This window comes from Nomascus leucogenys, chromosome 12, assembly GCF_006542625.1.
Source record: "Nomascus leucogenys isolate Asia chromosome 12, Asia_NLE_v1, whole genome shotgun sequence".
Classification (NCBI taxonomy): domain Eukaryota; kingdom Metazoa; phylum Chordata; class Mammalia; order Primates; family Hylobatidae; genus Nomascus; species Nomascus leucogenys.
This window is the reverse complement of record NC_044392.1, coordinates 105,132,838-105,160,069: the sequence shown is the minus strand read 5'-3', so window position 1 is coordinate 105,160,069 and position 27,232 is coordinate 105,132,838. Positions and strand designations below refer to the sequence as shown.

Below are 27,232 nucleotides of genomic sequence, written 5' to 3'. Positions count from 1 at the left end.
ATACTGTAAGTTCTAGGGTACACATGCAGAATGTGCAGGTTTGTTACACAGGTGTACATGTGCCCTGCTGGATTGCTGCACTCATCAAGCTGTCATCTACATTAGGTGTTTCTCTTAAACTCATAAAAATTTTCTAAATGACTTTTCTAGATCAGAAGGCATGAATAGTTTTCAGTCACACAGGACTGGTGATTCCATGTACGAAGTTCTGAATAGGTTTTAAATTACTTATTTCTTATATGGTTATGAAACAGATTATGGTTTTCAGTTTTTCAAAACTGACATTGCAAGATGAAGCAATTAGTGAGAATGTTTGCTTTTTGTGACTGAGGAAGGACAGTAATAGCTAATAATTAATTAGAACGATGAGACACCATTTAAGAGTACTTTTTTGAGGTACTCTAATTTCTTATCTCAACTTGAAAATGTAAAAAAGATGAGACATTTGAGATTTTTTTTTTTTTTTTGCTGTTGGGCCAATATGTTTGTTATTTATTGCTGCAGTAATGAATTACTACAAACCTAGTGGCTTAAAACAACAGTTTTACAGTTCTGGAGGTCAGAAGTCTAAAATGGGACCACAGGACCAATTCCAGAGTGTTCTTCCTGGAAGCTCTAGGGGAAAATGTGTTTCCTTGCCTATTTCAGCTTTTAGAAGCTCCCTACATTCCTTGGCTCATGGACTCTTCCTCTATCTTCAAACTCAGCAACATAACATCTGTACTCCTCTCAGATCTCTGCTTCTGTTGTCTCCTTCTTTCTTTTTTCTTCTGCCTTTCTCTTTCACTTATAAGAACACTTGTGATTACATTGAACTCACCTGGATAAGCCAGGCTAACATCTCATAGCAAGAGTCTTAATTACATTTGCCCAATCTTAATTTCTTTTACTGTGTAAGGTAACATATGCACAGGTTCTGAGGATTAGGTCATGAACATCTTTGATGGGCCAATATTCAGCCTATCATGGCAGTATCGGAATTCTGAAATCTTTGAAGTAAAAGAGAAAAAAATTAATGAAAGCTTCTAGGAATCAAGGTCATAAAAGGCAATCAAATATTGAAAAATGGGCATGATGAGAACTGGCAGACGAATACCAGCAATAAATATGTCACAATGCAGCAGCAAATGTTTCAGATATATAACAAGGACATCCACGCAAAGGTATTTTTTGCAGCTTAACAACAGCATACAAAAGGAATAGAAAATAAGTAATAGAGTGAGAGATGGATGGGGTCAAGAAATACTTGTCAGAAAGATGATGATTTAGAAAGTATATGGCCATTACTGTGAGAATAACAGAGTGGCACTTTTTTATTCTCAATTTTCACTGGTGATCAGATAGTTGACCTCCACGAGACAAAAATAAGTCAGGGATTACTATAAAAATATGGAATTGGGATTCATCTTTTTAAGCAAAAATTTTGCCATCTTCTGAAGTGGAAAGGTGAAAAGTCAAATAGTCTGATGTAGGTATAAAAGCTTAATTTTTATTTTGGGAATCATAATTTATATCTATAAATCCTATTTAAATGTACACTAATTTGTTGTCCAAAAGATATGCACATATTAGAAAATCATAACTTTTTCATTGGTAATAATCAAAATGATGAATTCTCGTTTCTCTCTCCACCTGCCCCCGCCCCCTCCCCACCTTGTATCAGACAGTATACTCTCCATTCTGTTGGCTGGCTTTAGTTCAGGCCTTCTTTTCCTATTTCCTGGATTATTCTTTTAGTCTAACTTATCTCTAGATTTTTATCTACCCCTCTCTAAACTACTTTATATTATGCTGTTATATTAATTAATTATGTCATTCCATGCTTAAAAACCTTTAATTTATTGCTGGAGAATAAACTTTACACCTTTTGGCCTGACATTGAAGCCCTTCTAAAATTAGTTGCCCTGATATGAATGAATGACGTGCTGCAGGGGAAAGAGGTGAGGAGTTGGGAGACCTTGGCTGCTGCCCAATTCTACTGCTTACCGAACTGTGAACTTGGGCAAAGCAATTAGCTTCCATGAGCCAGAGCAACTTCATCTTGAAATTGTAGAGTATCATAATGCCTGGATTAAAAGGTTGTTAAGGGAATCATATTTTTAAAACAATGACTATGAAAGCACTTTAAGTGGACAACAAAATGTTATCCTTATTCTTGTTTGTGATTATTCTTCCCATCTTTTCCTCCACTGAATGTCCTTACGCACTGTCTACTCTGAAGTATTTAATATTCTTCATAAATAGCCCACATTTTACTTTTTTGTATTAGTTTTCTATTGCTGCTGCAACCACAGTACACATAAATTTGGGGGCTTAAAACTATGCAAATTTATTATCTTATAATTCCAGAGGTCAGAAGCCAAAAATGGGCCTCAGTAGGCTAAAATCAAGGTGTTGGCAGAGCTGTGTTTCTTCTGGATGTGCTGTGGGGAATTTGTCTGTTTGCCTTTTCTGGCATCTAGAGGCCGCCCACATTCCAGCAATTGCATCACTCTGACCTCTGCTTTTGTTCTCCTGTCTCCTTCTCTGACTCACACTCCTGTCTCCCTCCTAGAACTATCATGACCGTGACCATGTTTAGGGCCCACTTAGATAATCCAGGATAATTTCCCCATCTCAATTCCCTTAATTTAATCACTCTGCAAAGTCCCTTTTGCCCAGTAAGGTAATGTAGGGGTTCAGATATAGACACTTCCAGGGACCAATTTTTTTGCCTACCACATTTTGCTTAGTTTCTCCTTCCACCTTGGGTTTGCTACTCCCATAGCACAAGTGCACATCCTACTTAACTGTCTTCTTTGCTACAAACCTTTCCAATTACTCCCAACTGGAAAAAAATCTCTTTCCTTAGTAAACTCTCTTGGTAGGAGAAACATTTTTAGGGTGGTCACATGTTTCCTCCACCAATCTTCAACTGGATATTTTGAGTGTTGCTTTCTTAGCTACTCTCCACTTCCCAGATCTGTGAAGACAGGTGCTGACGAGGGACCCAAGGGGAGGGCAGATGATGAATAAAAGACTTAATTGTTTTAGAGCTCAGAGAGAAATCCTCCCATTGCTTTTCACAGCACCATGAAGGAACAAAATAAAGGGTTTTAATTAGTTGGCTATAAGCAGCTTCTTGGACTTTCTGAAGTGATTTTGAGAAAAGAGACAAGCAAGAAAGAACAAGCCCAGCAGTTACCTGTTCTTCCACGAAGCTCTGCCTAAGGATCAGGATGCTTAGCTTCCATCATAAACTCGACTGACAAGAGCCAAAAGTGTTTTAGAGTAAGACTGAGTCAACTGGTTCACAGGTCTTAAGCTTAGAAAAATAAGAATTTTTTTCATTGGACTGGAAGAATGGAAGCACAGTCTGTTTCTCTTACACATAAATAACAAATAATGCATAATACACATATATTTTGTTTTTAGGACCACACATTTTTTTTCTAGCTAATTCCAAAAATATCTTTTAGCATTAGAATTTAAGGCTAACATAATTGTGACTAAAATTATAGTTTAGCCATAGAAAGATGTTAGCAGGATTCTTTCTTTTTCTTTAAAGAAATATTTATCTAAAAAGATTTTATTCATAGTTCACAGGTTGGGCTTTAAAAAATTGGAGATAATTTTTAATTAAAAAAACTGGGTATCTTTCTCTACCTGATGATAATTATATAGATAATACAATAATTACTAAGTTTTTAAAAAAGTGATTATGGACAAGGACAGGTGTTTCAATGCCTAAAAAGAAAAACAAAAACAAAACCTCATCTAATAGAATCAGGTTATAAAGTAATCAGAATTCATCAGCAATAAACTTTAATTCCATGGTACTGTTATCTGTCAAACATTCTTACAATTAAGAGAAGATATCTCCCAGCGTTTCCATGGTGCTAGAGCATTCCAGTAGAACAGCCAACCCACACAGGGCTGAGGAGCTATAAAATATTAATTCAGTATAAGTATGCATCCGACAATCTTAACATTTATTATAAGTTATAGCAATTTTGCCCTAACAAGTGATTCAGTTAAAATGAACACTGCCAAATATTGGAGAACAGGGCACACCTTCCCACTTTCTCAAAAGACAGGTTTTTTTAAAAAAAACTTAAGATAATAAGGACCATTTGCACAATAGAGAGCTTTTCATAATCACCATTTATATATCATGAGGCATAAGGAAGGATGAGGGTTGAACAACACCCATTGGAAATGTAGCTGGGGTATGCATGTAGGTGGCAGGGTGGGAGATTTTAGGGGCACAGCTAAAACAAGTTCGTTTCCAATAGGACTTACTTGTCAGGAATCAAAGAACTGATAATTTAAAGTGGAAGAAAGAGGCTCTTTTTCCTAACCAATGCCGGAGGAAGAAAATATCTGAAAGGGAAGAAGGGGGCTTGGATCCTGTTTCACCAATCCTAACAGTGGCTCATCAGGGTGCCAGAAATAACACCACTCAGACAGGAACCATACTGCATGTTGAACAAACTAAAAATCGTCATTTCTATTCCCAGTTAGAGAGAGGGCTTCATATAAGGTTTCTGTAAACTAAGCTAGTCCTCCTATGTCAGGAGTATTCATAACTTGTGAATGGGAAGCTTCTTTCATTATGTATATTTCCCCCTAAAACATTCCGTTTATTTGTTAAAAATATTTATATTATAAGAGGCTGAGATTTACAGTTAATTATTTTTAGAACTAATGAAAAGTCTAACAAATAATGTTTATTACTCACTCTTGTCGCTCAGGCTGGAGTGCAGTGGCACAATCTTGGCTCATTGCAACCTCCATGTCCCAGGTTCAAGCTAGTCTCCTGCTTCAGCCTCCCGAGTAGGTGGGATTACAGACATGCATCACCACAACCGCCTAATTTTTGTATTTTTAGTAGAAACAGGGTTTCATCATGTTGGCCAGGCTGGTGTGGAACTCCTGACCTCAGGTGATCTGCCCGCCTCGGCCTCCCAAAGTGCTGGGATTACAGGTGTGAGCCCCTGTAATGTCTTTATAGTGACTCATTTTGGCATTAGTCATTCCTTTAACTATCATAGCTGGCACTTTTATCTGAAACGCTATAGTGAAGAAAGTCTAGTATAGATTCCAGGGAGCTATAATGTTAACACCAGTGCCTCATTTGCAAAGTATTTGGGAGATGGAAAGGGATTTCTTGTTCAAAAATATTTAAGCCAATATTTTCTCACCCTCTCATCAATGATTGATTTTTTTACTCTTTCTAGTTTTTCAGACACTCATGGCCAGGGTCTGTAGGCATTGTCTTTTAACGAATGAAGAAAATATGAGTACCGAAATATACATGTCTTAAATAAGAAAATAAATACTTCAAACAACAAAATAAAGCCTTCTTTTTACTATTAAAATGACTACTCCCAACAGAAAAATGAGCACAGGAATGAATATGTAATTCACAATAATTTAATTATGAAAATAATATTATAATTGTTAATAAGACCTAACATTTACTAGTTTTTTAATTACGATTTTATTTTATTTTTATGAGAACCCCAAGGAGGAGGCTCTACTATTATTATTCTTGTTTTGCAGAGAATTTCTCTCACTTATCTAATATGACACAACTCTATGCAGAGAACCAAAATGCAAATATAGACCATGTGATTTTAGAGTCCAGGCTTTCACCATTGAAAAGTTTAAACTGATGAATGTAGGAAAGGAAGGAAGAAAGGGAAGAAAAAGAGAAAAAGAAGAGAATAATGGTCTACTCCTTTTACCTATCAAGTTGGCAGCTTTTGATTTTATTGTGGTTTTTAAAGATTAATTCTCAATGTTAGTGAAGGCTGGAGGAAACTTGAACTCATAGTATTTGTGGGACTATTAATGACACCATCTAACTCCCTTGCTAAAGCAGTTGACTCAGGGATGAGCACATGAACCAAATTCATCCAACGTGAAGGTTAGGCCTTTTGTTTGAGAATTGGGGAAGATGTGTTTTATTCTCTGAACCTCAAGGAGTAAAAGTGTATTTCTAAGAGTAATTTGCAGCCCATTTTGTATCCGTGAGGCTCATATCACTGTAGGCAGAGCAGGAGACCAAAACAAGCAGAGTTCTTGGTGGCATTGTTGAGCTACTGGAGAAAACCAATTCTGTGACCTGAATTATTTCTAGACTCTACTTATGAGATACATTAAAAAGGCTTTATTTAAGCCTTTCCATTGATTGAGGCTTTTTTTTTTTTTTCAGTAAACGGCAACTGAAGACATTGTGATTGATATGCACATCAAAAGCCTTAGCATTTTGAATTTGATTTGACTAAGCCATTTCAGCACAAGGATTTTATAATAATGATATAATCAGGAGCAATGTGCAATGATAAAGCCATAAGAATGTAGCACTTTATTCTATAGGATAAAACAGTATGAATGAAAATATAACCAAATTACTTTGTTTTAAGTACAAAACATTGGGAAAAAAACTAATTTTCCAACAATAAAGGATTGATTGATAAATTATGGTACATTAATATAATAAAATAGTATGGTGACACAATATTATAATGCCACAGGCAGTTTCCTAACACAGAAATATTTACAGTATATTTAAGTGAAAAAGGCAGGTTAAAAACATATACATGACTGGGTGCGGTGGCTCATGCTTGTAATCCCAGCACCCCATCTCTATAAAAATAGAAAAAAAAGCTGGGCGTGGTGGTACATGCCTGTAGTCCCAGCTACTCAGGAGGCTGAGGCAGGAGAATTGCTTGAATGCAGGAGGCAGAAGCTGCAATGAGCCGAGATCACTCCACTGCACTCTGGTCTGGGTGACAGAGTGAGACTCTGTCTCAAAAATAAGATAAAATAAAATAAACAAGTGTTTGTTTTTGTGTGTATATGTGAAAGCATATAGATAATATAGAGCTGTTTAAGTAATGTATACTATCAAAATATTAAATATATTAAACTAATTTAATTAAATAGATTAAATCAGTATTTTACTAAACACATATATATGCACATACACGTGTATTAAAAAATATAAAGCTCTTAAAATATTATTTCTGAAAGTGGGATATTGTAGGTAATTTCAATTTTTTATTTATATTTTTTCAATATTTAAGGATATACATTTTTGTCAAATAATAATGAAGGCTACCGCTGAATAACTATAATTTATCTCAACTTGAAGTGCACAACGTTTGAGATCTTAACAAGAGTTTATAATATTTCTATGCATTCCTGTAATGCATGAATACCTAACACCACTTTCAGGGAAGCCCTCAATGCCTGTTGCTTGCAGAAGCAGAAAAGTTCTCACTGCCTGGAGATTCAAGGTTGCGGTCAGAGCTGATCCTCTAACCTCTCCCCTGGCTCCTCTGCTCATCTTTAAGCACGCTGTGATTTTTTTCCCTTTTCCTTGAGACTTAGCTCTACAATTTTATTTATTGTTCCTCCCCCCCCAATTCTGTCACCTCAGTCACATCTTTACGGTATTATTTCTTTTTATTTCACTCTCATATTCACCATTTTTCGACTTCATAAGCTTTCTGTGGGCACCTTTATGTCTTTTCCCCTGCTTTACCTAATTATTCTTTTGTTAATTCCTTCATTTATTGTTTTACTTTTTCATTCACTTATTTTTTCACTTATTAAGCTATGTCCCCTGAAAAATTCATCCATCTATCCATCCATCCATCCATCCATCCATCCTCCATCCATCCATCCATCCATCCAGGCATTCATCCCTTCCTCCCTTAATAGTCTCCAGCATGGGTCAGACCCTGATATGCACAACACAACCCATAGAGAACAAATACACAACATGCCTAATTCTTTCTTACACTATTGACTAGAGGGATCTAAATGAATGGTTGGTATTAAGGAGCAAAAAAAGAGGGCCCAGTAATTAAGTGAGGGCAATAGAAGGGAGAACCAAAGATAAATTTCTGGTTAGGCTTTTACAGCAAATTTGCCTTTCTCCTTTCCTCTTCAGACAAAATAAGCTTTTTAAGCTTTCATCTTAGCCAAGCATATCTCTCATTAAGTCCTGCCTTGCCTCTCTCAGACACTCAATTCTCTGTTTTCATTCTCACTTAATGTTAAGGAAAGAGGGAGGTCGAGGCAGGTGGATTACCTGAGATCGGGAGTTCGAGACCAGGCTGACCAACATGGGGAAACCCTGTCTCTACTAAAAATACAAAATTAGCCAGGCATGGTGACACATTCCTGTAATCTCAGCTACTCAGGAGGCTGAGGCAGGAGAATTGCTTGAACTCGGGTTGGGGAGGTTGCAGTGAGCTGAGATCGCGCCATTGCACTCCAACCTGGGCAACAAGGGCAAAACTCTGTCTCAAAAAAACAAAAACAAAAACAAAAACAAAACAAAACAAAACCCAAGAAACAAAAAACAGAAAAACAAAAACCAAAACCAAAGAAGCTTCTTTAGATTTTGTACATAGCCTTCGTATCCACTAGGATGTATATTCCATGAAGGCAGGGATTTTCGTTCATTTAACTAACTTTTATATGCTGAACAAATATTAATTGGATGTTGAATAAAAGAATGCTTTGAATTTTGCCCTCAGTCCTCCCTTAAATCAGAAATCAAAAGAACAAACTTTGCCTTCATCCCTTTTGCTTTTCTCTCCCCTTTTCTTCACTTGAGGTAATTCTGTCTTACGTTGCTGGAGAATAGGGTTTATTCTACAGCAATGGAGTTAGGATCAACTGTATGCAGAGAGCATATATCTGTGGAGTCATCTCACATCATCCAATGCTATACACATTTCAACCCTGCAGTTTTCCCTTAAGTGATGCATATTCTCCTCCTATGGTTTGTTGCCTATATTATGATATATCTAATAAATGAAACCAATAAATGTAGCTATCCTTTAGCTTTAAAAAATTATTCAATTCAATTAAGATGGTTAGTCCTGTAGCTCAATGCACATACATTTTCACATAGGCCACACCAACTTTTGCTCTTTAGATCACTTACATGAAAGTTGAAGCTATACAGTGCAGATGGAGCTATATACAGCGCAATTTTGGGCCATTAGCCATCACTTGCACAGATCTATAAATGAGTATTTGTGTTTATTCTCAAAAGGGGATTCCTCAGGGAGGTGGAAAGCCTTCTTGTGAGGTTTGATAGCTCTTTGTTTACCCAAAGCCCTTTTTCAGAGGGTAGGAAAGTCACTACGGTTGAAGTCAGCACATAGGTTCTCATGTGGGCTAAGCCTGCTTAACTAAAGGTTGGTGTGAATGCTGGTGCTCCTCCAGGGATAAGAAGCAGATTATTTAAAGATTTCATTCCTAGAGCTCTGCTTTTATGTGGGCTTCCTCTCAACTTGCAATTGTGGACTCTTGGAATTCTTCATGAATACATTCTTAAAGTCATAGTCCCCATCACATTTTTTAAAAATGTAGATTTGTTTCATTATTTTTTAAAAACTGAATATGAATGTTTCTCATTACTGGAATAATTCATATGCATGAATAAAATTTATGAAATGTAGAAGGTCATAAAAAGGAAATTAATCTATCCACAATTCCACTATATGCAGATAACTCTTTATATTTTGATATATTTAAGTCTTTTTCAATGACTACACATATGTGTATATTCTTTTTATAAAAATAGAATAATTTCTTGTGACCTGAATTCAGTCATTTAGCATATCTTAAACAGTTTAACTTGTTAGTAATATTTTTTGGAATTTTATATTTTAAGGTTGCATAATATAGCATTGTATTCATGTGTCATAATTTATTTATTTTTCCATTGTCAAGCATTGATTTTCAGCTACCCTAAATCATCCTAAAAGATAAATCTTTGTAATGAACAGTAATAATTCCTTTGGGATAAATTTCAAGATCTGGTATTTCTGGGACAAACGTGGTACACACATTTTCAAGGCTTTTATATGTATAGTCCAATTTTTCCATACACAGAAATAATTTATTGCTTCACCCACTGTGCCTAACTGTGCATGCTTCTCTGTACAGCCTCAGTGCAGCTATTTTTTCCTTCCTCCATTACATAATTTGAAGAGGATTTACCCCATCTTGGTGTCAAGGATGGCCCTGAATACTTTAAGCCAACCTCCCTTTCTACAGTGATTGATCCAGGCGTGAGTATTTAACACAGACCTAATCCAATTGGAAGGTGCCATTTTCCTGGATGTGATGATTAGTTAAGAATTGGTCACATGACCTAAATTTATCCAATCAGAATGGATGTCAGGAGTGTACTGGTTGAGAAAAGTGACACACTTTTTCCCAGTGACGTGCTAAGAAGCTGACTCCTGAAATTACTGGAGCTGGCCATTTTGCCTCCATAATGGTAGCCACCTTAAGCACATTGCAGATAGATAGAACAGATCTCAAGTATTAGAACTGGAGCTGGATCACTGATTAAATCATGCCTAAAAACAAATCTACTTCTGAATTTGAAAAATTTTGAGAGTCCACTCATTTTTCATGAAGTTAATTTGAAGTGATTTTGTTATTCACAACCAAAAACATTTTAACTAATAAATTTGTGTGCTCTTTTAAATAAAACATTTTTGCTAAAATACAGGCAAAAAGATAGTTTATTGCTGTTTTAGTTTATGTGCAAGAATGATTTTTAAAATATATTTAATATTGGCCATTTGGTATTCCTTCTTTACGAATGACTTTGTATTCTATAAATATTTTTTAAAATTGTATCTTCATGTGTTGCTTCTTACAGAATAAAAAGGAAGAAACTTGTAGTCAGACTCATTGGAACATTTTCCATGTTGGTTACTTGTTTTATAATTTTGAATATTATTTTAACATATTCAGAAAAATATAGATTTTATATATTAAATGTATCACTTTGTCTTTCATAGACTCTATCTTGACTCATATTCTTTGCCATTCTAAAGCCAGAGAGATAGTAATTTATATTTTCCTCTAGTTCTGTATATTTGTGCTTATCTTCACATTTAAATTTTTCATTAATTTGAAAATTATTTTGGTGAATTGTGCATGATAGGGCTAAACTTTACTTTCTTCCAAATAGTGACAGCAACTAAATATTTGAGGCAAATAATCTTCAAATATAAAAATATCAGTACACCATTTGTTGTTTTGTTTTTCTTAATTTCCTCCCTGGAAAGTAGGAAAAGTTTTTCTTATTGGCTTTTTATTCAAGGTGTGATTTTTAAAAATCCATTTTTTATAAGCAACTTTTATTCTGAATTGTATTTTTGGCCCATGTGGGGGTGTTGGTGCTATGACTAAGATTAGATGTTTCTATGGCTGCAGATTACTTTTTTTTTAAGAGACAGGAACTTGCCTTTATCTTTCAAGTCCTATACAAAAGGCCTAGCAACTGGCTCACTGTGTCCTATAAATACATTTTACCGACACTTTGTAGTGGATATTCAAACAGGAAGTGGAGAACCAGGAACTAGAAAAAAATAGTCGTCCTAAATCTGCTGTTCAGAGATTAACACCAACAAAAAGGACCATGACAGTTCTTTACTTTTTCTTTGAATTGCAATCTTTTATGTTCCAACCACATTGATATGGGAAAAGAAGTTTTAGGCCTTATGGGGAATTTTCTGATGAAAAGTTTTTAGAGGACTTTGGTGTAGAGCTGCTTAATGAAGTGAAAAAGATTTAGGCCATTTCTGAAGGCCTGCAGTGAAAACAAGAGCGTCACAGTGATTTAAAAGTCGGGGGCATTTTAGCAGATTTATGTAAGGGACACAGGGCTGATACTGTCCCATTATTGCAGGATGATCTCATTCTAAGTGGACTGAATGGGGTACTGATCCTGTTTTGGATCGGTAGGCCTGTGTGGTGAGTGGACTCTGCTGTGTGTTCTTCAGAGTGTAAGGGTCTTTATGGAAATGATGGTTTAATTTAAATGTGATAGAATAAATAGAAAACAGAAATTGTCAAAACAGACCATGGAATGCTGGAAAGCTTTTATACATATTTATAATGTCCTCTAATGCCTACATGGCATGAAGAAATAGAATTAGGAGGAGTGAGTGTACTCTGCTGTGTGTTCTTCAGAGTGTAAGGGTCTTTATGGAAATGATGATTTAATTTAAATGTGACAGAATAAGTAGAAATTGTCAAAAGAGGCTGTGGAATGCCGGAAAGCCTTCATATATATTTATAATGTCCTCTAATGCCTACATGGCATGAAGAAATAGAACTAGGAGGAGTGAGTAGTGGTTCCTCCAATTGGTTTTTGCTCCCAAATATCGTTTCCATCTCTCTTACCTATTCACATATGTTACTACTGCTTTACTGTGGACCAGGGATTGGCAAACCTTTTCTGAAAAGGGCCAAATACTAAATATTTTAGGTTTTACAGGCCATATGGTCTCTGTTGCAACTCAACTCTGCTGTTATACTATGATTACAACCATAGACAATATGTTAACAAACTGTTGTGGCTGTGTTCTAATAATACTTTATTTGCAAAAACAGGTAGTGGGCCTGGTTAGGCCTGTGAGCTATGGCTTGCTGTCTCCTGACTGAGACCTGTGACATATCTCACCAGGGGTTTTGTAATGGCTTCTCTTACTTATGATGAGTTCACTTCATTTCAGTTCCACAATCATTTATTGTTTTAGGCATTCACAATGCGAGCATCCTGTCCTTGAAGAAGTCCAGAGAAAACATAGATGTGAAAGCCCACAACATGAAAGGAACGAGGTAGGGTTGCTCTCTTTATTGCTGGCAGGTTGGCTTTCTAAAGGAGATTATCGTTTGTCTCTTCCGCTAAAACTCATTTAGTTGTACCTTGTGCCATCATCACAACTTTTTAGTGAGGCAAGTTTGTCTTTCATTATTTGATGATCTTGCCTATAACCATCTTCCTAAACTCATCTTTTTCATTTTCTACTTCCACACCTTAAGTTCTAACCACCACAAAACATAGTACTAGCTATAGAACAACATACACCATCATGCTCTTTTACACTCTGTGCCTTTGCATATGCTGTCTTGGAATGACCTCCCTTTATTATTCCCACATCCAACAAAAGGAAGAATTTTCTAACCAAGTTTCTGAGGATTGTAATGGACTACTTTGTTGGGTGGAGGAGAGGGAGTTATGGGGAGTTCTTTCTCACTTGAAGTTATTCAAGCAGGGATTGGCTAAATACTTGGGAGATTTATCAGTGTTGTTAGAGCCTTGCCCTTTAGCAGGCCCTGAAACCAACCCTGGCTGCTGCAGGTGTTGGCTGCTAATTACACACACCTGTATTCTTTTTCTGTGGCTTTTCCTAAGCTGATGGAAGCCACCTTCCCTGGAGATGCCTTTAGCCCTCTCCCCTCTTTCTCCCTATATGCTTTCCCTTAACTCCAGGCAGCCAATGACTGCCTGATGTGGGGGTCTAACAGCCCAGTAACCTTGCTGTTGGAAAGACCAGCTCTGATATAAAAGCCCCCCAGAGGACCAGGCTATGACTGAAATTCTCCTGAAACCACATCTATGCCTAATTTCTTCCTCTGTCCTGTCCTGCTTCACACCCTTGCAGGTTTCTTCTGAGAACATTTTTTTAATGAATTACTTAGAAAAGAATCTTAGAAGAGCAGTAAGATTAAATGACTCTGAAGATTTCATATTCATCTACATGATTCTGAGTATGAAAAGAAGACATTGCATGGTTGAGTTAAAAATATGAATTTTGAAATCAAACAGAATGGGCTTCAATCCTATCTGTATTACTTACTGGGCCACTTAGGTAATTTTAGCAGTCTCTAATTCTCAATGTTCTCATCCATAATATTTGGAAAATAACAGTTTCTACCTCAAAGAGTTGTGAGGATTAAAAGAGATAATGCATATAAGTTTAGCAGTGTCTGGCCACAAAATATGTTCAATAACATTTAATAGTTTTATGATCATCATCTTCATTATTATATTTTTTCAAATAGAAAATACAAAGGTGCTATTTTTTATTTGTTTTAATGCAATAAGAAAATTGTCTGGGTAAAGTAACAGGAACTGTGAAAAAATGCATATGTTTGCATTTTATTGTGTTTGATGAATATATTTGGTTTCCCCACGAGGACAGTCTTGTCTATGTACTTTTAGCCAAGTTCATAGCATATGTTTATTAAATATTTATTTCTAAATATACAGACATATTGGACTGAAAAGGGATTTAAATTCTTGAGTTGTCAGCAAACTATAAACAAAAGATTAAACTAAACATAATTGAATTTAAGAAGGGAAAAAAATCCATGATTTGTGTAAAAAGTGGGGCATTCTAATAAGTCTAGTCTTGTTATGCCACACAAATGTGACCCATGCATTATAGACTTTGCCATAGTCTAGAAATTACACTCCCCTTCACCACCCAAATAACAAGTCTGATTCTCAAATACACTTGAAATCAGAAGTCCTGCCATTTTACCAGGTTCCCAACTCTAATCATGTCCTAGAATTCTTTTTTTTCTTTTTCTCTTTTTTAAAAATGTTATTATTATTATACTTTAAGTCTTAGGGTACATATGCACAATGTGCAGGTTTGTTACATATGTATACATGTGCCATGTTGGTGTGCTGCACCCATTAACTCGTCATTTAGCATTAGGTATATCTCCTAATGCTGTCCCTCCCCACTCCCCAAACCCCACAACAGTCCCCAGTGTGTGATGTTCCCCTTCCTGTGTCCATGTGTTCTCAAGTGTTCTCATTGTTAAATTCCCACCTATGAGTGAGAACATGCGGTGTTTGGTTTTTTGTCCTTGCGATAGTTTGCTGAGAATGATGGTTTCCAGTTTCATCCCTGTTTCTACAAAGGACATGAACTCATCATTTTTTATGGCTGCATAGTATTCCATGGTGTATATGTGCCACATTTTCTTAATCCAGTCTATCATTGTTGGACATTTGGGTTGGTTCCAAGTCTTTGCTATTGTGAATAGTGCCACAATAAACATACGTGTGCATGTGTCTTTATAGCAGCATGATTTGTAATCCTTTGGGCATATACCCAGTAATGGGATGGCTGGGTCAAATGGTATTTCTAGTTCTAGATCCCTGAGGAATCGCCACACTGACTTCCACAATGGTTGAACTAGTTTACAGTCCCACCAACAGTGTAAAAGTTTTCCTATTTCTCCACATCCTCTCCAGCACCTGTTGTTTCCTGACTTTTTCATGACGGCCATTCTAACTGGTGTGAGATGGTATCTCACTGTGGTTTTGATTTGCATTTCTCTGATGGCTAGTGATGATGAACATTTTTTCATGTGTCTGTTGGCTGCATAAATGTCTTCTTTTGAGAAGTGTCTGTTCATATCCTTTGCCCACTTTTTGATGGGGTTGTTTGTTTTTTTCTTGTAAATTTGTTTGAGTTCATTGCAGATTCTGGATATTAGCCCTTTGTCAGTTGAGTAGGTTGCGAAAATTTTCTCCCATTCTGTAGGTTGCCTGTTCACTCTGATGGTAGTTTCTTTTGCTGTACAGAAGCTATTTAGTTTAATTAGACCCCATTTGTCAATTTTGGCCTTTGTTGCCATTGCTTTTGGTGTTTTAGACATGAAGTCCTTGCCCACGCCTATGTCCTGAATGGTATTGCCTAGGTTTTCTTCTAGGGTTTTTATGGTTTTAGGTCTAATATGTAAGTCTTTAATCCATCTTGAATTCATTTTTGTATAAGGTGTAAGGAAGGGATCCAGTTTCAGCTTTCTACATATGGCTAGCCAGTTTTCCCAGCACCATTTATTAAATAGGGAATCATTTCCCCATTTCTTGTTTTTGTCAGGTTTGTCAAAGATCAGATGGTTGTAGATACAGCTTTGTGGAGTATGTGAAGTGAACATGTTCCTCAAGAATTCTAGGACATGTTCTAGAATTCTTGAGGAACATGTTTACTTCACATATTCCACAAAGCTGTCTGGATGTAGTTTGCTGTTTCACCCAGCTTTCTGGCTGTGGACCTTTGCTCCAATGTTCTGCAAGTTACTTACTGGGGTCTTGGGAGTGGTTCTTCCTATGCTGCTACTCTCCTCTAAACTACTTTGCTACAAGCGGGGACACAATTTCATTCCTTAATTTCCCACTGCATAATTGAGGCTGAGCTGCTATGTCCATCTCAGGTTACTGAAGAGTTATGGATGGACAAAGAAGAATGAACAGTTAGGGCAGATTGCATTTTCATAAGATGGCCACCCCATCCTACATGTTCTTCATGTGATGTGATTGTATTAGTTTTTTATTGCTGAATAACAATTTACCAAAAATTTAGTGGTTCGATAATACCCATTATTATCTCTCACAGTTTCTGTTGATCATAATCTAGGCATGGCTTAGCTGGGTTTTCTGCTTCAGGATCTCACCAGGCAATTATCAAGGCATTGCCTGGACTACATTCTCATTTGGAGGTTTTGGATGGAAAGAAGTCACTTCCAAGCTTGATCAGGTTTTTCCCTCTATAATTTGCAACTCTAGACCTGAGGCTGTCAGTTCCTAAAAGCCACCTAGTTACTTGACATATGAACCTATCTACAGGCAGTTTACATCAAAGCAACTTGTTTCTTGAAGGCCAGGAGAACTTTCCTTTCCAGTCTGTCAAGATGAGTCTTATATGGCATATCATCCTGGCAGTGACATCACATCATCTTTGCTATATAACATACAAGTCTGCTTAGGTTGACATAACAAAATACCATAGATTGAGTGACTTTATGACAGAAATTTATTTTCTCACACTTCTGGAGGCCAGAAGTCCAAGATCAGGGTGCCACTATGGTTGGTTTCTGGTAAGGGCTCTCTTCCTGGCTTTCAGACTGCTACGTTTTTGCAGTATTATCACTCGTTGGAGAGAGAAAGAGAGAAAGAAATAGAGATTTCCAGTGTTTGTTCTTATAAGTACACTAATCTCATAATGAGTCTCCAACCTCATGATCTAATCATTCCCAATGGACCCGCCTTCAAATACCATCACATTGGGGGTTAGGGTTTCAACATATGAATTTTGAGTGAAAAAAAAGATTAATTCCATAAAACATAGCCCAATTAAGGGTGCAGCATAACACCACATTTATCTTATAACATAATCTAATCAAGGTTTTTGTCATACTTTACAGTTTAGAGGCAAGTCTCTGGTTCTACTTTCAAGGAGAATGAATTACGTAAGTGTGTGTCTCGGTGCAGTCACCTTAAAGTGTGTTTGCTATAGTAATGTTGACACACTCTTCCATCAAGAGGTGGGGGCCAGTATGTTTCTTTCTGTTGAATGAGTCCTTTTTGACTTGCTTCTATTACGTAAGATGCAGTGGAAATGATGCTTTGTGACTTCTGAAGTTAGGTCAAAGGAGGTGGTATAATCCTTTACTCCCCTCGTCTCAAACTCTTTCTTTCATTCTTTATCTGTTTAAGGACATATGTCCTTGGAATCATGAGCTGCTGTGAAAAAAGTCTATGACCTTGAAGCCACTATGTTGGAGAGACTTAATGGAAAGGCCCATTTGGAGAAGAGAGGCCATCAGTCAGCAGCAGGCATCAACTACCTGACACAGGAGGGTAGCTGTCTTTAGATTATTGCACTTCTTCATCTTTGAGTCTTCCATCTGAGACCGCAGACGTTATAAGGCATAGACAAGCCACCTCTGTTGTACCCTGTTGGACTTCTTAATCCATAAAACCTAAGAGCAAAATAAATGGCTGCTTTATATTATACATGTTTATTAGTGTGAGAGCAATCTGTTATGTGACCATAGTAACTGAAGCAACAATGAAGAAAATAATTTAAAACTAGCTGATCTACTATACATAATGGTTCCCAGACTCATATACTAAGACTCTCCACAAGAAGTCTTCTACTGGCCATCTGTCTCCTTAGGGTCTGGCTTTCTACCATGTTGTAAAGACTGCTCTACTTCTCAGCTGGAATATCTTGAAGAGATCTTGCCACTTCCTATTTGAATTCAGGCCCTCAGAAAGGAAAAACAGCATCCTAAAGAAGAAAAAAATTCTAGATATTTGAAATATCACTGGCAATGAATACTTAGCCAATGACAGTCCATGGAAAGTGCCTGAGCACCTTAATAATTCACAGCTTTTCATGCCATATGGGTTCCTTGCTTATTTTTACCTAGCCAAACTATGTTTTAAATTGTCTTATCCCAAAGTGAAAATGTGGTCTTCTCTTAGAGATGAACAGAATCTTTAATATTTAGAGAAATAGAAAAGCTATTAACTGCTTTAAAAATGGCATTTTTTTTCACTTTTCAAAAATATGAAGGTCAATGCTCAAACATAAAACCTAATGATTTCTATTCTATTCAAGAGGGTGGATTTGGAAGAGGTCAAGAAACCATTTCACTTTAAGGCACATTGCCTTTCTTGCTATCAATCTAAGGGTGGGTGACAGGAAGAGATGAGATGTTCAAAAGAGACTTACCCTATTCTATATTAAAGAAAGTAAGAGATGTGAATGGAGCAGTATCCCAAAATTAAGGGGAAGTTGCTGGTTTTGTTGTCATAAAATAAGAAGAATGAAATTCAGCCAACAATCCACATTCTTCAACTAAATTATTCCTGAAGGGCATTTTCTTTTTAAAGCTTTAAACGTCAAATATAGTTTTCTGGGAGTTTTTCTTCATTTTCTTGGTAATAGATTGTCACCTTGTCATCTGTCTCTCAGACCACTCTTCTTTAGTAGTTTGTGAAACTAGAGAAAGTATCACTTAAATTATTTGTCCTTGTGTATCTTATTTTCAAAAGCAGGACTCCAGGGGCAGTTGGGAGATAAAAGAAAAAAAATCTGTATCTCTTATGTTCTATTAAATCACTGGACCATTTGTTTTTGTCAACAATAACACCATCTGGTCTGTTAAAAATTGATTTAATAAATATGCTATGTGACTTCAACTGCCCAGACAGATTTGCTCAAGGGACTAATGCCCAGAGTGTGAGAATCTTTGCAGGACTCATTAGTATACATTTGATGGAGAAATGCCCTCTGAATTCTAGGTGCCCATAGGGGATTTGCATATCATGGAGCTGAGGGGTTGTCCTCAGAGAATTACAGTCTGATCCTTTTCCTTAATATTTGTTCCCCTCTACGGTCACTTGTCAGCCTCCTTTGCTTTTGAAGAGGGTGAGTCATTTTTTTTCTTTTTTTCTGGAGACAGGGTCTTGCTTTGTCACCCAGGCTGAAGGGGAGTGGTGCAATCACGGCTCACTGCAGCCTTAACCTCTGAGGGCTCAAGTGATCCTCACACCTCAGCCTCTTGAGCAGCTGAAGTCACAAGTGCGTGCCACTGCTCCTGGCTCAATTATTTTTATTTTTATTCTTATTTTTTTTGTAGAGACACGGTCTCTCTATGCTGCCCAGGCTGAGTCATTTTGATTAAACATGCAGGTCTCTGCTTTAGAGAGACCTCTGCATTTTTTTGGTTAGGAAAACTACCATCCTGAAGATTGTTGATTCTACATTTATCCAAAAAAATGAGATTCGGACTAGTCCAAACACAGAAGTCCTTGCAGTAAGAGCAGGGTTGTGACCTGCATCACAATAAAAATAGCATTCAGTATACCTGCTGTGGATAATTTCTAGCAAAGAATTTGTACTTTTTAATCCTATTTTCATTTTATCAGTTCATCTGTGAATTTTACCAACAGCATTTTAATCCTTTCTGCTTTCTAAAGGACTAGAGTTTTGACCAATCTGAAGATCTTTGAGGGAAAGGTTCAAGATTTTTGCTAATACAGAGCTGTTACAGCATGTTAGACAGGATTAATCAGCCCTTCAAAGGAAATGTTTTCTTATTAAAGAGGAAATCTCACCTGTTTTGGTCACTTACCTTGCAAACAAACTTTCTTTTGCATAGGAGAAAAGCCTGGTGTAATTCCAGGATTTCATTTTCCCTGCTTGCTTTCTTTCCATGTGCTTATTTTTTGCTCAGGTTTCTATATGCTACTCACAGTCATCTCTTCATTTACGCCTTTTCTAATTTCTCCAGAGGATTAGTTGTTTCCTCTTAAGTTTCACATGTTTCCATATGAAGAACCAATCTTTATTATAATGCTTAACACAATGTCTAATACTATTATTTCTTTATGTGTTTTTTTTAAATAAATGTGAACCTAAATATTGAGGACTATGTCTCTTTTTCTCACATTTCTATGCGTCTAGCATAATAGTACACGTTTTCTGAATGTTTCTTACATGAAAAAAATTCCTTTGGTGCAAAAGACTCTTGCAGATTATTTGCTTCCTAACACAGAAGTTTTCTTCTTTACAGTGGATTTCCATGCCCAAGTGTAATTCTTTTTAATTTTGTTTCAGTGTGGTTTGAATTTTTCTGTGTGCATTGCCATTTTCTTCTTCAAATATAATTAACTGGCAGCACAGTTAACACTAATAACAAAATGAGTAATTAGTGTGATGTTTGCTAATGATGTTCAGTTTAACTGCCACCCTGCCTTTATTTTTGTTACTAATGGACCTTTACTTATCATGATTCTCTACTGTAAACTCTATCAAGAGAAGTATACTGGAAGAGCAGGCATATACGCCTATAATTTTTACCCAGGGGGAAGGACTAGACTAAGGTTGCACATAGTCTTTTGATGTTCTGTACTGCATTGTATTCTCATCAATATTGTAGACATAAAGTCTGTTCTCGTCAAGAAATAATGCAGCAATGGTCTTATGTAGCAATTAAGCATCTCATTAAATTCTGTAGACAATTCTTCAGCAATCAGATGTTTAAAAGAATTTAGGTCTATGTTAAAGATATCAGACACTTTTTACCTCTTATTTTTTTCTCTGTTGCTTCAAATGTAGATCTCAAATACAAAGTAATGTACTTTTAAATAAAGGATTAATGAGATTTAGGGCAAAGCTATTGCTAAATTGTGCTCTTTATGTTTTTATATGAAATGGATGCTATTTCTTTAAGAACCAACTTTTATTTTTATTTTGGTTTAAGTTGTAATAGGACTTCCCTCCACATAATTCCTTTTGTTGGGTTTTATATTCCATATCTTAGCAATTTTTATAGCATTTATCATGTTATGAACATGATTGTTTAAATTTTGTTGAAGATGACTTACATATATATATATATATAAATCTATTTTCCATAGCTAGAATGAACTTCTTTTGAGAAGAGGGATATAGCTTACATTTTTTCTGAAAATATACAAATATTTTATTATATTTCTATTCTCAGCAGTGCTTATCATAATGCCTGCCCAAAGAAAATGTTCAATAAATACTTATTGATTGATTTATTAACTTTACTTTCCAAGTGGTGTTTCAAGTCATAAGTGCTATTTTAAACTTACACTTTTCTTTCTTTTGCATAAATACCAGTTAGGATTTTTTTTTCTGTGAGGCCACATAACGTAATGGTTAAGAGCACAGTCTCTAGAGTCAGGCTACCTGGGTTTGAATCCTAATCCTACTATGTTGTGAACAAATTATTTATCTCTCAGTTCTTTAGTTTTCTTATCTAGATAGAACTTACCCATGGAATTGTGAGCATTAAATGACTTAAAATATATGTAATATACCCACAAAAAGAGTATGATATATATATATATGTATATATATGTGTGTGTGTATACATATGCATACACATATATATGTATATATAAAAAAAGGATTCTGCAACTTCATAGGATTCTGGAACAATAGGGTTGAAAAGAATTTTTGATACCAGAATGGAAAGAAATAAGAACATGGTCAGAAGGCCTGGTTTGAGCTCAGTTGCGAGACTTCTGAAGTAACTTCATTTATATAACAAACGCGCTTATAACTTTGCTACTAACTTCAGTGGTGTTTTAAGAGTTCAGATAGAAGAATGATAATCAAGATCACACTGTAAACAGTGAAGCACTGTTGGTATGTTTGTGATCATTGTTACCTCCACGTGAGGAATTGAAGTCTACTTGATGGGCTTTGGCAAGTCACATTCTTTCAGTGCCTGTCTCACATCTGTAAAATGCGATAATAATAGAACTCAGTTCATAGGACAGCTATAAGAATTAAATGAGTTAACACCTGTAAAAAGTGGAAAAAGTGTTTGTAGAAAATATGAGGTAATAAGGGTTATCTATTTGTTATTTTTATGCGTATCCAATAAATACTTGTGATCCAGTACTAGTCTGTGTATGTTTATAATGATTCCCAGGGGTATTGTTAAAAATATTGACCTCTTTGCTAAAGGTTTTGATTGGTAGTTTTAGGATAGATCTGAGAGAGTGAATAAGAAAAATGTCTGTTGGAAAATTTCTTAGCTTGGTTTTCCTACACTGACATACATCTGGCTTCAAGCTTCCTTATATCTGCACTGAGATCTACTATGGGTTATGTTAGTTTTCTTGTGTTACATATGCTTTTCCAATATTGCTACATAAACAAAAACAAAGAACATTCTCCATATAGGCAAAAATATATAAATAACAGGCTTAGCGTATATCACACTTGGGGTTTCTTTTGTTTTCCACTAGGGGATTATCTTTTAGTTTTGCATATACCCATTTGCTTCAGTGAGGAAGAACCATGTAGCAGAGAAGCACTTAAGACAACTGTACTTTTTAGTTCAAGGTGGTATCCTATTCTTTTTTTTCCTCTTTTTTTTAAAAATTATACTTTAAGTTCTAGGGTACATGTGCACAACGTGCAGGTTTGTTATATAGGTATACATGTGCCATGTTGGTGTGCTGCATCTGTTAACTCATCATTTACATTAGGTATTTCTTTTTTTTTTTACGCTTTAAGTTCTAGGGTACGTGTGCACAACGTGCAGGTTTGTTACATATGCATACGTGTGCCATGTTGGTGTGCTGCACCCATTAACTCGTCATTTACATTGGGTATATCTCCTAATGCTATGCCTCCCCCTTCCCCCCACCCCACAACAGGCCCCAGTGTGTGATGTTCTCCTTCCTGTGTCCAAGTGTTCTCATTGTTCAATTCCCACCTATGAGTGAGAACATACGGTGTTTGGTTTTTTGTCCTTGCGATAGTTTGCTGAGAATGATGGTTTTCAGCTTCATCCCTGTCCCTACAAAGGACATGAACTCATCCGTTTTTATGGCTGCATGGTATTCCATGGTGTATATGTGCCACATTTTCTTAATCCAGTCTATCATTGATGGACATTTGGGTTGGTTCCAAGCCTTTGCTATTGTGAATGGGTGGTTTCCTATTCTATGCTTATATACATCTTCACAAAGACTAGTCTTGTTTAAACAATATAAACTCTAAACCAGTAATTTTCTAGGTACTAGAAGCCACCAGTTATGAGAGATGTGTTTATGAGCGGCAGGAGGGACTGCTTTATGTTTTTAATAAGAACTGTAAGACTAATTATCCTTCTTGAAATTGTCTAATTTAAGGCTGTTCTTTCACTTGCCCTCTCAACATTGAATCATTCTTATTCTTAACACTTGAGGAATTTGGTAGAACTCATGACTAGCTTACAAGTCATGGAAACGTGAATATAGAAGTTATTTCTGCTTCGAAAATTACCTTGGTAAAATTATTGGCAGGGGATTTAGCAATACAGTGTTCTTGGATTCATCTTTGTATCCTTGCCATATAGTGAGTGGCTGGTACCTATTAAATCTCCAATAAATATTACATAAAGAATATTAATGGCTTATATTTTGCCAGACACTATGCTAAGCATTTTATTTGCATTATCTCATTTAATCTTCACCCAATAATGTCAGTACTGTTATTAACCTTATTTTTCATAGGAAGAAACTGATATATAGAAAGCCTGAGTAACAGGTTCAACTTCTGAGAGCTAGTGAGTGACAGAAACTCTGAGTCTTTTATTATTCCAGAGATTAGCTCTAAAAACCTGCCTTCATTAACCTATAAATGAGAGATGCATGAATAAATGTTACCAAGTCAAGCTTTGATTTCTTGGTGATATTGTTCCAGGTTAACCCCATTTGGCTCTGATGAGTCTATAATTGGAATCAATCTGCTCTAATTATTGCTTCTGTCTATATACTTTAGATACTATCTCTTCTCCACTGAATTATAAAGGATTCTTATGCAAGGACAATGACTCATTATTTTATTCCCTCACTATCCCTCATGTAGTGGACTCACTCTAGGTTTTTGCTAAAAAATATTGACTACATAGCAAAATGACTAGAACATACTAAAAATAAGCAGCAGGTAAACAACAGGTAACTGGCCTCCGTGCTCTCTATGGTAAAGGTTGCAGATATGACTAATCATTATTTCACTTCTTTGGTAATACCTGATGCAACTTAAAATATTTCTTCAACTACCTTCAGAGCACTGTTATAAACGCACTGCTTTTCCTTTATCTTACAAGAAGGATTTCTATAAGATAGTAAATTTCTATGCTTCTGATGTGAGCAACAATTCTGTTTGTTTGCTTCTCGTTTATCGATAGACAAAGGGGCAGAAATTAGGAGTCTTTGATAGTGTTCAAACTTACAACTATTTTGGTATTATAGGATCCATAGCTCTATTAGTCCTGAATTTGTGTCTGCTGGGTTATTTAATGTTGACCTAATTTTTAGTGTTGCTTAATATAAAGAGTCAATGTTTTAACATATGAAGGTCCAGGTCTAGGTTTCACTTAATATTCACTGGTTGTGTGACCATGGGTAATCACGTGTGGTTCTGTTTTTATATCTGTAATATGTGCCTAAGAAAAGCAGGCTCAGTGGACAGTGTGAAAATTAAATGGGAAAGTGCATTGTAAATGATAAGGAACTAAGCAAAGCCAGATTATCATTAGGTCAAAAGACACACCAGCTACTTCAGGGCTTCTGATGGTTAATTTTATGTGTCAGCTTGACTGGGCTAAGGGATGCTGAGATAGTTGGTAAAACATTATTTGTGGCACATTTGTGAGGGTGTTTCTGGAAGAGGTTAGCATTTGAATCTGTAAACTGAGTAAAGAAGGTCTACCTTCAGCAGGGTGGATGGACATTATCCAGTTGTTTGAGGGCCTAAATAGAACAAAAACATGGAGGAAGGAGGAATTTGCTCCCTTTGCTTGAGCTAAGGCTTCCATTTTTTCCTGCCCTTGGGCAGCTGTGCTCCCGGTTTTGGGCCTTCAAACTCCAACAGCAGCTGACATGACTGCCTGCCCCGGCTTGGTCTGGAACCACACCAAAGCTTTACTGAGACTCCATCTTGCAAACGGCAGATCACACAGGACTTCTCAGCCTTCATAATCACATGAGCCAATTCCTTGTAACAAATGTCTTTGTATATATCTACATATCTCCTTTTGGTCCTGTTTCTTTGGAGAACAATAATTGATACAGGGCTCTTTGATTCTACATGTTTTACTGATGCCCTAAAATGGCCCCAAAACTGTTTATGGGGTTAGAGCATAGACTTTGTAGTGGAGCTGCCCTGGAGTTGTCACATACTAGTTAGACACACTTGGATAAGTTACTTGTCATTCATATCCATGAGCCTTTCCCCTTACTATTGTTTCCTTTACCTGCAAAACTGCTTCTATCTTGGTCAAGTTGCACATCAAACTTAATTCCCATGAAGCTATCATGGCTTGTCCTCTGTCCCCAAGCAGAGTTTACCTCTCCTTCCTCTGGGTCACCACTGTGCACTCCTGTCTCATTGCTCCTCCCTTGTGGACCACCCTTCTGTTCAAATATGTTTCACGTAGTTCCTTCAACCTGAGATGTTCTCTCTTATTCTTGGGCCTTCACATATGCTGCACTTCTGACTAGGACATTGTTCTCTGTCTCTTAACATACCATCTCCTCATTCTTTAATCTTTTAGTTATATGTTTCTTCCTTGGAAAACAACCTGCCTTAATTCTGTTGTAACACCTGATCCAACTATTTGTTTAATTTTCTAATTTTCTCTGATAGACTGTTAGCTCCATAAAGGCAAGGAAACTTTTTTATTGTTCACTGCCATATCCCCAGTGCTTAAGTGTTTGGCACATTATCATCACTTAAATATTTGTTAAAGGAATTAATGTATTAAACTTAATGTAGAGTCTTTTGGAAAAATTGTTCTGACTTATGAAATATGCTTTAGGTTTGTGGAACTATCACAAAGTAATAAGGGTATCTATCTATCTATCATAATAATAATAATAATAATAATAATAATTATTATTATTATTATCTATCTATCTATCTATCTATCTATCTATCTATCTATCTATCTATTTCTCCTGCCAGAAGAAAAAGGGTTAGGTCTTGCCAGCCAAATGGAATTGTTCTTTTATCCAAGAGAGGGAAGTAGAGAGTTAGAGACCAGGGTAACTCTTGAAACATGCTCCTCATACCATATAGGAAAGGCCCAGGGATTAGAATAATATGCTAATACTACACACTAAAGAAAATGTGTTTTTGAATGGACAAGATGAATACAAAGAAATTAAGTTTATGATTCACAAGCAATGTTAATTTTGTATTGAGATAGCTGCGAAAACAAAAACAAAAAAAGCTGCTGTCTGTTTCTCAAAGAATAGATGAGAGGAGATTGGTGGAGGAATAGTCATTAGTTTGCTGATGGCCATCTCCAGTCATTAGAAAATGGTTTGAGAGTAATGTTGACACAACACAGCAAGACAGCAGCACAGAACAGGTGAAGACAAACTTGCAGATTCACCAAGAACAGGGTTTCTTTGTGGTATACTCTGCTGAAATAGATACTGTAGAATTATGTTTCTTAGAAGATTTGAAAACTTCACAAAAATTATATTAAGAAGAAAACTATAGAGCAGAGGTAGTTTAGGATGTGAAAATCATGTCTCTGGGTAGTTATATAAACACTAATGATAGGCAGTCTCTTCCCATGAGTCCACCAAATCGCAAACTTAAGATTATTGTATTTGTTCACTTACTACCTGCTCCTAAAACCCTGATGCTGTAGAGAACTGATGTAAGCCACAGCCTAATCTCACCAGCATTCTTAATACAAGCTTATTTGGGAAAATTTAAGAGATACAAAACAAAATACAGTATATTTTATGTATTTATGTAATAAAAAATGGAATCTGGAGGTTACATATAAATAGCAAATGTTTCGCAATATCCCTGTTCTCATTGTCTATCAAATTAACCACTGGGGTTGGAAAAAAAAAACACCAAAAAACCTAAGGGGGAGAAGAATAGTAATCTCACAGCCAGAGATCTGAGTCCTTAACATCTGGGTTACCCTGTGAGCCTGGGTCATTTACCACTTAGATGGGTGCCTTCATTGTTTTCTCTTTAACATTTTTTCCCCAATTATAATGGATCTTCCATTATGCTTTCCACTCCATTTCATTTCTCTT

At 36.2% G+C, this 27,232-nt stretch overlaps 1 long non-coding RNA gene across 2 annotated transcripts; it reads right to left on the bottom strand.

The window, feature by feature from the left end:
• On the bottom strand, positions 1 to 22,829 carry LOC115837662. 2 transcript variants are annotated; one of them, XR_004032723.1, is made up of 2 exons: positions 22,774 to 22,829; positions 1 to 89 (listed from the first exon to the last, which is right to left on the bottom strand). It is a non-coding gene; the product is annotated as an uncharacterized LOC115837662 (long non-coding RNA). The 2 variants fall into 2 exon arrangements; XR_004032722.1 differs by lacking the exon at positions 22,774 to 22,829 and adding an exon at positions 14,530 to 14,572.
• Positions 22,830 to 27,232: the final 4,403 nt, after the last annotated feature.